The sequence below is a fragment of the Triticum aestivum genome, chromosome 4A, assembly GCF_018294505.1.
Source record: "Triticum aestivum cultivar Chinese Spring chromosome 4A, IWGSC CS RefSeq v2.1, whole genome shotgun sequence".
NCBI classification, from domain to species: domain Eukaryota; kingdom Viridiplantae; phylum Streptophyta; class Magnoliopsida; order Poales; family Poaceae; genus Triticum; species Triticum aestivum.
This window is the reverse complement of record NC_057803.1, coordinates 465,267,732-465,278,122: the sequence shown is the minus strand read 5'-3', so window position 1 is coordinate 465,278,122 and position 10,391 is coordinate 465,267,732. Positions and strand designations below refer to the sequence as shown.

Genomic DNA, 10,391 nt, shown 5'->3' with positions numbered 1-10,391 from the left:
CGTTTTCGTCCGTCCACCTTACCATATTATACCTTTGATTTTCCATACGTCCGTTGTTTGTTTTGCCATCCTTGAAACGCCAAAAGAAAAAACATGCAAAAAATAGAGTCAAACCGGTTTCGAACCAGGGTTGCTAAGAGTTAGACCTAGCACCGCTTGCCAATTGGGCCGGCTCACCTTTCATGTTAACTTGAAGAAACTTGACCTATTTGAACTTTTAATTTCTCCAACACATGGGCCGAGCTGGGCCTCTCCAAGGACGCAGCCAACCAAACAGGCTTATTTGTTACCAGATAATTAGTCCCACCTCGCCCTTTTCAATTTAATTCCACTGCTTTATATACATCTATGAGTTGTATGATAATCAACAAGGAGCCTCGAGGATTAACTAAGGAAGGATGAGATATGGGTCGGCAAATAGAGGGGCATGAGAAAAAAAAATGCGAGTGCTCCGTCTACAATCTTACTATGGCTCTGGTATTTCATTGCACGTCCTGATCTGATGCGACCGGGGTGCATCTTTTGCTGCATCCCATTAAAAAGGCAACAGTTTTGATTGGTGTATTTTTTTGCTACCTTTGCATCCAGTCATCCATATATTTACAGTGCGTATGTTACTAAAGTTCGATAGTGCTCCAATGGCATCCATGACCTGTCGACAAGGTGATCTAAATGACTTAAATGACGATGGATTGACTACTGCTACGGTATAATCGTGGCAAGCTCAATATGGCCTTCTTTTTGCTATATAATCCAGATCAACGAGGAGGACCTCATGATTCCTGTCACATGCCACCTTACGCAAGCCCGCCGCACTAAACCCACTAGCACCGGGCGCCAACACACGAGGAAGAGGACTCATTCTTCACTGTTTACTTTGTAGCGACGCACTCACGTTGTGCCAAGAGAAAATTCCTTATTTGACACTGTCTTAAAATCTGCTTCCTTATTTAACATTGGAAAAGTTTTTCTTCCCTATTTAACACAAGTTCTAAATTTTATTCCCTATATGACATTTTCATCCATTTTGAGCCTAAATGACACTTGAAAAGACTCTTTTGCCTCTCATGTGGTATGTGTGTGAGGGGCAATAGCGCACACACGCAGCATCAGTGCGAGGGCAGGAGAACACATGCAGCAACACATACACATGCACCAACACACACGCATGCGCACACACATGCAACAACACGCACACGCACGTGCACACACACACGCAACAACACGCACGCGCACTTGCGCGCACACACACACGCAGCAACACACATGCACGCGCACACACACAGACAGCACATAGGCATGCAACAGCACACACACACACGCGCACATACACACACTGCAGCACACATGCACACACACATGCAGCGGCAGCACACATGTGCGCGTGCACCCACACACGCAACAGCACACACGCGCGCGCACACACATACCGCATGAGGGGCAAAATCATCTTTTCAGGTGTCATTTAGGCTCAAAATGGACGGAAGTGTCGTATAGGGAATAAAATTTAGGATTAGTGTCAAATAGGGAAGAAAAACTTTTTCAATGCCAAATAAGGAACCAGATTTTAAGACAGTGTCAAATAAGGAATTTCCTCTTGTGCCAAAGTACAATGGAAAAGCACATCATCCTGGGGTTGATCACGTTCATCATGAATAAATGGACAATATGAGCCCCATTAGCGTTGGCGATCAAAAGGAGAAATGACAACAAAATTGAATTGCTATCTACGAGCATGCAAGGATCTTGTTTCTCCCGTTGCAACGCATGGGTATATTTCCTAGTCTTTCTAATATGACTTCATTGTTATAATTTTTATCTCATATAAGTGTATAACCTACAGTTGGTTGGTCTAATTTATGATCAGAATCGAATTTTAGAGTACATGCATGTCTTGTTCATTGAAGAAATGGAGGGAGTACAAAAGTACTTATGGTTGTGCATATGTCTCCATCCGTTCCTGCACCAGATAAGCCCGGCCGGCCGTCTAGCTAGCTACGTTTGTCGTTGAAGCTTATCATTGTACGCGACGATGCACATCTCTCGACTTGCCCGGCCAGTGCATGCATGCATGCGCATCTAACCGATAAAAAGAGTCGGAATGCTTTCTGAAACAAGTGTCGAAGTCGAAACAAAATGGAAATACGTACGTGTGCATGAGTAGATGGGCGAGTGCATGCATGCACATGCAGATACATGAATGAAAGCTAAAATGTCCAACTTGGTACATGCATGCATGTCTTTAGATGGGTATTTGTCGTTAACAACAAGTAGCAGTTCAATATTCCATCATGCCAAGGACAGATACATCATTTGCAACAGAAGCTGGCTTTTCGCTCTTTCTTCCGTCAAGCATGCCAATCGCATGGATGCTTACTTAAAGCATTTACAGGCCCTCGGATCGCAACAGAAGAAAACACAGATGTATCATGTATGGATAGATAGGCATGCATGGAATGGAAGATCGTATGCAACTCAAGAATGGTAAGCCGACAGAAACGACAATCGGAAACATAACACACGTGGGCGAGGAGCCCCGGCCCATCCCGTGTCACCGGCGTTGTCCCCAATCAATTCATCACCATGGGGCAACCGTGACCATGACTTCGCTGCATAATCATGGCGTCGCGTCGCTGCAACCCAATTAAACGATGATAATACTAATCTTTTCGCGCGGGATATGCAGGCAACGTACCGATCGATCTCAATTAATCAGTTAGTTATATCCTCAGCAGTATATAGGTTTTGGGCTTTTGGCCACCTCCAAAAGGCAAGTTAAGCTCGATCGGTTGCTCGATGTCGCAAACACAATAAAACAAGAGAATTTAGACGAAAGGGCGCATTCAATTACGCGAATTTAGAATGCACACATGTGGAGCGGATATGGATCGAGGTGAGCACGTACTTAGTCGATTAATATCTTCACCCATGTTTCTCGCAGTATTATTTTTCTAGGCAGAACCCAGTTATCTTTTTTTGACCAAAAGGATCAAATCTTTATCTTTACTAGTACAAATGCCCGTGCGTTGCAACGGGAAAAAAAAATAGAACACTATGACATGACGGGCATATTGAAGACGGCATAGACATGAGTATATCATCCATGACATAATCATCACATAAGCAGACATCACTGGTATCTTTTAAGCATGGCTCAAGGACCCTCTCCACTCAATTTCAACATGCCTCTTATCCCCAAACGATGGCTTAAGGATGTTAAGTAACAACTATGATAAAATTATTTATAGACCTGTATCTACAACCCATCCCACATCAAAATGATATAGGAAGATATAAAAAACATCCTTTGGAAAATATTTTCTAAATTATTATACTGTTTAGAATTATTATTAAAGAGTTTATAAAATAAGTAAAATTGAATTAGCAAGTTGGATGGAAATTGTACACTGTAATTTCATGTCCAACAGTCCAACTTAGACGGCTCCATCAAATATATGTAGGGCTTCTTTGGATCACAGGATTAGAAAACAAAGGAATTCAAAAAACACAGGAATTTAACGCGATTGTAGGTGCAAAACAAAGGATTACAAAATAGAGGAAAACTACAAGAACGGTCATTTGGATGGAACACAGGAAAAACACAGGAAAAGTGCCTCGATCCTACGCGAATCAGTGTAAAAAAGAGGTTATAGTGGATGTTGAAATTCCTATAGGATTGAGGTGTAGAAATGCATCCATAGGAATTTTGGAGGTGTGGTTCCTTTGATCCAAAGGGCTTCTTTAGGAAAAAATCCAATGGATTGGAATCCTCCAATATTCCTATGAAAATCCTTCAATCCAAAGAGGCCCGTAGTGTCCAAACAAATCGTACACTGTAATTTGAAGTACAGATTAGACTGATGCATCAAATATAGTGTACATCTAAAGTCTGAATTGTTCTCCTAAGATATCCATGAACATTTAGTAGACATTTTAGTTCCATTGCCCACGACCAATTGCCAATCATGAACCCTAAGAAACGGGATCAAGGAGTCAATATTGAACGTCAAAATCGACAGATGAAACATTACGGTAGATACATGTAGTTCTGTGGACCTGTACCTCTCCCTAGTGCACTGCGGCGTCGCATGAAGCCACCCAGCAGCCAACAAACCAGATTGATCTGTCAAAAGTAGATTCCAGACGAATCAACATCACCTGTAAATCAAACAGGGGTTTCTTCCACAGTGTATATGTCACAGCACCGCAACAGTACACACTCCCCAATGTTTGTAGCAGAATCCCGTGCATCCACGTCCACGGCAAGTCGTTCCGACGACCACGCAACTGCAACATCCTTTTCTCCTTCCGTCACTTATCTTGGGCACCATCATCGGTGGACGGTGAGAAGGACCAACACATTCACGGCCTAGCTGCAGAACTTGAGGTCATGGCCGAAAGCGCTTGCGGGGAACCGGCAGAGCACGCATATTATACACCTGGGAACACAAGGTCCATAACTTAGTTCTTATAGCATGTAAAATATCTTTGCTTGGTTGTAGCTTTGACCAAATCACCAGAAGAATGGGCACCAGATTGCAGCGTGAGTGCAGATTAGCATTTATTTTAAGTGCTATTATGCTGGCCTTTTGAAGGTATGGTTTGTTCGGATTTCAGTGTGAGAATTCTACAAAAAAAACTATCTTAAATACCATTGTTATCCAAAAAAAATTCTAAGTGTAATGAAAATCTATATAAGAAAAGCTATGCATCTAGGAACATGCAACGTCCCTTCTGAATAATCATTAGATCACTAAACTGTTAACAGAAGGATGTAAGTGCACAGAGAGGACATGATCAGCAATGGAAAAAGCAAATTTGCAGATAGTAAATAACCTTCTATAGTTAGACTATATACACTAAGAGAATCTGGAAGAAAACGATTCGCAAAATGTACAAAAACTTAACTCTACAGCCTCCAGTGCAGGCTATACAAAACTTAAAATCCCTATGTTCTCTTCGTGAAAATGCCTGTGCGTTGTAGTAGTCCATGAAGGAAAGGAATATGTTCTGCACTCTGTCAGCTTCCTGGAGAAGTACGAGGAAGAGATGGGCGATGCGATGGAAAAGATGAGTTCAGAGAAGGGAAAGGAACAACTGACCCCGTCCTTTACCACATAAATACCTCTTTCACTGCCACCCATACAGTGGACTCCGCCCGAACAGGGCTCGGCGTAGTTGAACACTGACGCAAGTTTTTAGCAGATCAGTGGCTGGGATGGGCGGGGGCTGTAGCCAGGGATTATAGAGGCTAAGTGTATCTGTCGACATACTATCAGTTACCAGTTTCCGATAGTGTGGAGGAAGCTGAAGCCCGGGCAACCCTGGTTCGGCTGCATGCTCTGGCAAAAGTTTTCAGAGGACCCGTGGAGCTTGAGATGGATTGCAAAACGGTGACTGAATATCTAAACTCGGATGTGCCCACTCTTGCTCCCTGCTATGGAGTGATCCAAGATATAAAGGCGGCCATTTCTTGCTTTCCTTCATTCAAAGTTGTATTTACAGGAAGGAGGAGTCTTGTTAGCTTCAACACCAAACTTGGGAAAGATCTGAAGGATTATGTCATTCAAATAGCAGGTGGGGGAAACACATCAATAATATATAGCAGAAACATATAGATGAACTATAGCTCTATATAGAAACCATTGCTTTCTGACATACAAAATGGTACGTACAGAATGAGATGAGCAAGAAAGCTTGGGACAAATACACAAATGCAGTTTCTAAACTTACTGTAATAATGAACATACAGATTAATAATTAAGTAGGAGGATAGTTGTGCGGTTCGTTTCTTTTCTGAGGGCTAATGCTCATTTCCGGAGGAAAATAATCTCAGATTTCTAACTAAACTATAATCCCGCTCAACACGAATTGGTTCATTCAGATGCCTTGCCCATATAACTGAATATCTAATAAAAAGAAGAAAAAATAAGCTGCTAGCATAGTCAGAGGCAGGGGACAGAAACAACATCTAAAACAGGGAATTGCATACAATGAATATCAAGGGGATATATACCTCTGGTGTAGCCGCCGAAAACGACATTGGACGGTTGGACGGACGTTCTTGTTCCTTCGGCGAACTCGGCGTTTCTTCCTCCGGCGAACTCGGCGGCGACATTGGACGTTTCGACGAAACTTGCAATTTCGACGGGATTTGATGGAGCTCCTGGTCCAAGGACGCAACCTGATGGAGATTCCGGCCGAGGACACTTCCTTCTTATGCCAGGCAAATCAAATCCGGGTCGGGCACTCCATTGCTTGGTGTTGGAGAAGGACACGACCTCCTATTGTCCATCCAAGCAGGCCACGAGAGAGGGGACGGCGAGGAAGGGGGGGTGTACTGAAGATGGTGGCGGCTGCCGGCAGGAGGTGGCCGTGGCGGCGGCGGAGGCTGGAGGGCGCGAGCCTCGTCGCGGCCGCTCGCAGGGACATGCCCTTCCTTACTTGGCAGAGCGAGACGGGGGGAGAATGGGAGCACGGGAGAGTACCCCTCCCTCGCGCTCCTTCTTCTCCTCCGCGGCTCACCGCCGCCGTGGGGCCTCCTGCCGGCGCCCCCCTCACGACACGGGAGCGACTCTGCCGCGCAGAGCGCAAACCTCCTTATCTCGCCAACCCAGGCCCAATAGAAAGTAACGGCCCAAGCGTGCCCGTGAGCGAAAGAATTAAATCTTTAGTGCGTACCCCAAATTAGTACCACCTCGTTTATATCGTTTTTATTACGATTTTGTCCATACAAATTGTAAAAGCGTACTATAACATGAGAAGAAAGCGTATTGTGACGGTGAACCTGACAAAGTCGATCCGTGCTTTATTATTCCTAGTAAACATGCCCGTGCGTTGCAACGGGAGAAAATAAATTAACATGCTTCACTGCGAAGCAAATACCAATTGTCCCAATTAGGTTGGCCAAATAGAGGATAAGTTTGATGGTGACAACAATGATGGATCAGTTAGCAATGAATTCTTTGGGGTGAATCCTTTGGGACAATGATGATTTTTTCTACGTGTATGTCCTAACCTATGTATATGTATTAGTCTTCCAATTTTCACGTTCTGACAGCAGTCAATATGAGTCCGTGGGACACAAACAGAACTAAATCCAATTTTGTAACAAAAATATCTAGTAACAAACCCAGCTACATGTGCATATAGGTTCGAAGAACAAACACATGTGTGCGCGTTAACATGTTCGAGTGATGGACTCGGAAATATTTACCTGTCCGTGAATGGTCCAAACCCAATTAACTGCAAGTAAAGACATTTACCCGTTAAGATTACTTTACGGACGACAGATTCTAGCCGAACTTTCGACAATGAAGAATTTAACGGCGCTACCTAGTTTTCCTTTATGCATGGATGGCTTTACCCGTCAAGACTACTTTGCGGATAACAGATTCTGGCCGAACTTTGGATGATGGAGAATTTAACGGTGCTACTTAGTTTCCTTTATGCATGGATGGCTTGATATGCCACGTCATGCGTAAATCGTCCAGTAATTATCATGTGTAGCAGCTCTGGTTCTTTGGGGCCTTAGCACGACGACTTTCCGACTGTCTACTACAACAAGTTGTGCCCGCTCCGGCGATGGAGGGGCGATGACGGCGGCGCGCCTTCGGCTCGCTTCGGTGCTTGTAGTCGTCGGTCTACGAATTTGGATGTAATTTTTACTTCTGGTATTCGTTGTACTGACATGATTGCAGATGAATAGATTGAAAGTTTTTCCGAACAGTGGACATGTGTGTAAGCTGACACGTTATATCCTCGCTGGTGCTCCACGAGTCATATGGACTCCCCAAACGACTTGATTCAGCCGACTATAGTCAACCAACGGATCAGCTCCACACAAAAAATAAAACGAACGCATCGGCCTCAGAAAAGAAAAACTAACGCATCAGCCGTGATGTCAAAAAAAGAAATAGAAAACGAACGCATCAGCCGCCCTCCTCCAGATTACGCGTGTCCAGCGGCCCGACGCACCGCTGTCTCCCCACATGACCTTATCTTCTCCCCCAGTCGTCTTCCCCGATCCCCTTCCCGTCGTTCTTCGCTTGCGTTGTCCGCCGCAATTTATCTCTCATCGCCGCTTCGCTCCCTCCTTCACAGCACCGCGCCTAATAGGCTCCCCTCTCTCCTTGCCCTTTCTTGCCGCCGGAGCTCGACATGTGAGGCGACGACTATTATGGCTGTGGGGCGATGGCACCTTCCAGCGACGGCGCCGCAAGGCAGTGCGGTGCAGGATGTTGCAAGGCTGCGGTTCTTCCTTCCTTCTCCCTTCCTCCTTCCTCCCCTCGTCCTTATTCTTTCTCTCACACCGAGTTCCTCTTTCTTTGTTGCCTACAGGAGGCCGATGCCAAACTGCAAGCAGCCGCCGCCTGGAGGTTCTCCGACACCGGAGCCCACCTCCTCCTCGCCCACGTCGCCGACGTCCATCCTCGTCGGATCCGGTGCCGCGGGGCCTCCCTGCGCCTCCGCCGCCCTGCCAAGTCCGTCTGCTGGAGCCGCCTCTGTCCGCTGCCTGTTCAGTCCCCTACCTCGACCACGTCTGTACGCGTGCGCAAGGGCTGCAAGGCCTAGCAGTGATTCGTGACGTTCATGTGCGGGGACATGCGGAGGCCGGCGCCGGCGAGCAGGCACGCGTCGACGGGGCCATGTTGGAGGTTATGGGCGCCGACCTGCTGCACCCACCTCGAGCCGACCGCGGCTGCTGGCCGACGAGCACAAGAGAGCTCGGGTGCTTGGGAATGGAGACAACATACGCAGGGGGGGTGCGATGCCGGAGGCGGAGGAGAGGGGCGGGCACCTTCCGCGCCGACGAGCGCAGCCGAAGCTGTCCCCCCTTCCACCTTCTCTACCTTTGGATAAGGAGCGCGGGTGGAGTTGTTAAAAAGACAGGGATTAATTTGCAAAAACGAATCATTTTACCAGATCCACTTACATAGGGATTGCGGGTTGGATTATCTAAAACTATAGGGGGTTTTATGCAAAATTGACGCGACGAAGCGATCGCGGCTTTATTAGTAGGTAAAGATAAAGATAAAGAGATCTTTACTCTTTATCTTTATCTTTACCTAATAATAAAGCAAATTGGGTTTCTTTCGTCCGTCGTAGCATTTTTTAGAAAAGTCCCTCTATTTCAGAGAATTCAACCCGCAGTCATGTTTTAAATTAAAATGAATCGTTATTTTCGCATTTTACACAAAAGTCTCTGTCTTTTCTTGAAATCAACTCGCCGTCCGGATTTAAGTCACACCCGAACCGTTATTTTACATTTTTTGAAAAAATCCCTGATGTTTTAGATAATTCATTCGTGGATCATATTTAAGTCAAACAAATGCTTTTTAAAACCATCCATATCTTTTAAACCGTAACTCCGATTTGAACATGTTATATATTAAATTTGATTAGAAAAATATGTAGAATATGAATATGAGATTATTTTTACCTGTTAAGTACTTTTAAATATTATTTTGGAATATATTTGAGTCCAACAAAATGATTTTCTAAATTATCTGTATCTTTTAAACCCTAACTTTGATTTTAACATATTATGTACTCCCTCCGTTCCTAAATATAGGGTGTATAGTTTTTGGCACGGAAATTAAAGAACACATGTGGAGGTAAAATTTCACAAGTTTTGAGCGAGATTACACCTGACTAATTGGCATGAGAAAATGGAGGAGCTTTTCAAATATAAGGAAATGTAATCAAATCCCTAAAAAAAATTATCCAGACGAGTGGTGCAATGCAATACACCTTATATTTTGGGCTTTTTCTCAAAAATCTATACACCTTATATCAAGGAACGGAGGGAGTATGAAATTTTATTAGAAAAATGTGTGGAATCTAATATGATGTTAATTTTACCTGTTAAATATTTTTTAAATATTGTTATGGAAGCAAACTTATAATTATAGCGCAAGATTCGTTTTTTTATACCGGCGGCGATCCGGATTGCAAATAAACACCCCACTATAACCATATACGGAAAAGAAAACATTTATAATACACATGCATACCTCTAAAAATGTCGCAGGGGAAAACAACAGATTTCTCATCGCGAGAGTGAGAGAAAGCGAGCCAGAGAGAGAGAGAGGGAGAGATAGAGGGAGAGGAAGGAGAGAGAGAGAGAGAGAGAGAGAGACGGCTTAGGATTAACCATATTCAACACACGTTTTTTATTGTTTTGTGTGAACACCGAGGTCATCACCGGCGAAGGTGAGAAAGAGGATAAGCGGCAACACAAATATGATGCCTCGCAGAAAAAAGGAGATGGACCTATTGTGGTCTTGAGTGATGGTTGTTGAGTTAAGAGCGTGTGTTATGTTTTCTCTCCTGTTGCAACGCACAGGCTCTTCTGCTAGTCTATTATAAAAGTTCAACGAAAGTGCAAA

General features: G+C 44.5%; 1 long non-coding RNA gene across 2 annotated transcripts; it reads left to right on the top strand.

The window, feature by feature from the left end:
• Window positions 1-7,955: 7,955 nt before the first annotated feature.
• LOC123086386 (uncharacterized) lies at window positions 7,956-8,926 on the top strand. Of its 2 annotated transcripts, none has more exons than XR_006440807.1 (2): window positions 7,956-8,247; window positions 8,341-8,926. It is a non-coding gene; the product is annotated as an uncharacterized lncRNA (long non-coding RNA). The 2 variants fall into 2 exon arrangements; XR_006440806.1 differs by having other exon boundaries at window positions 7,960-8,253.
• The last annotated feature ends 1,465 nt before the right edge of the window (window positions 8,927-10,391 follow it).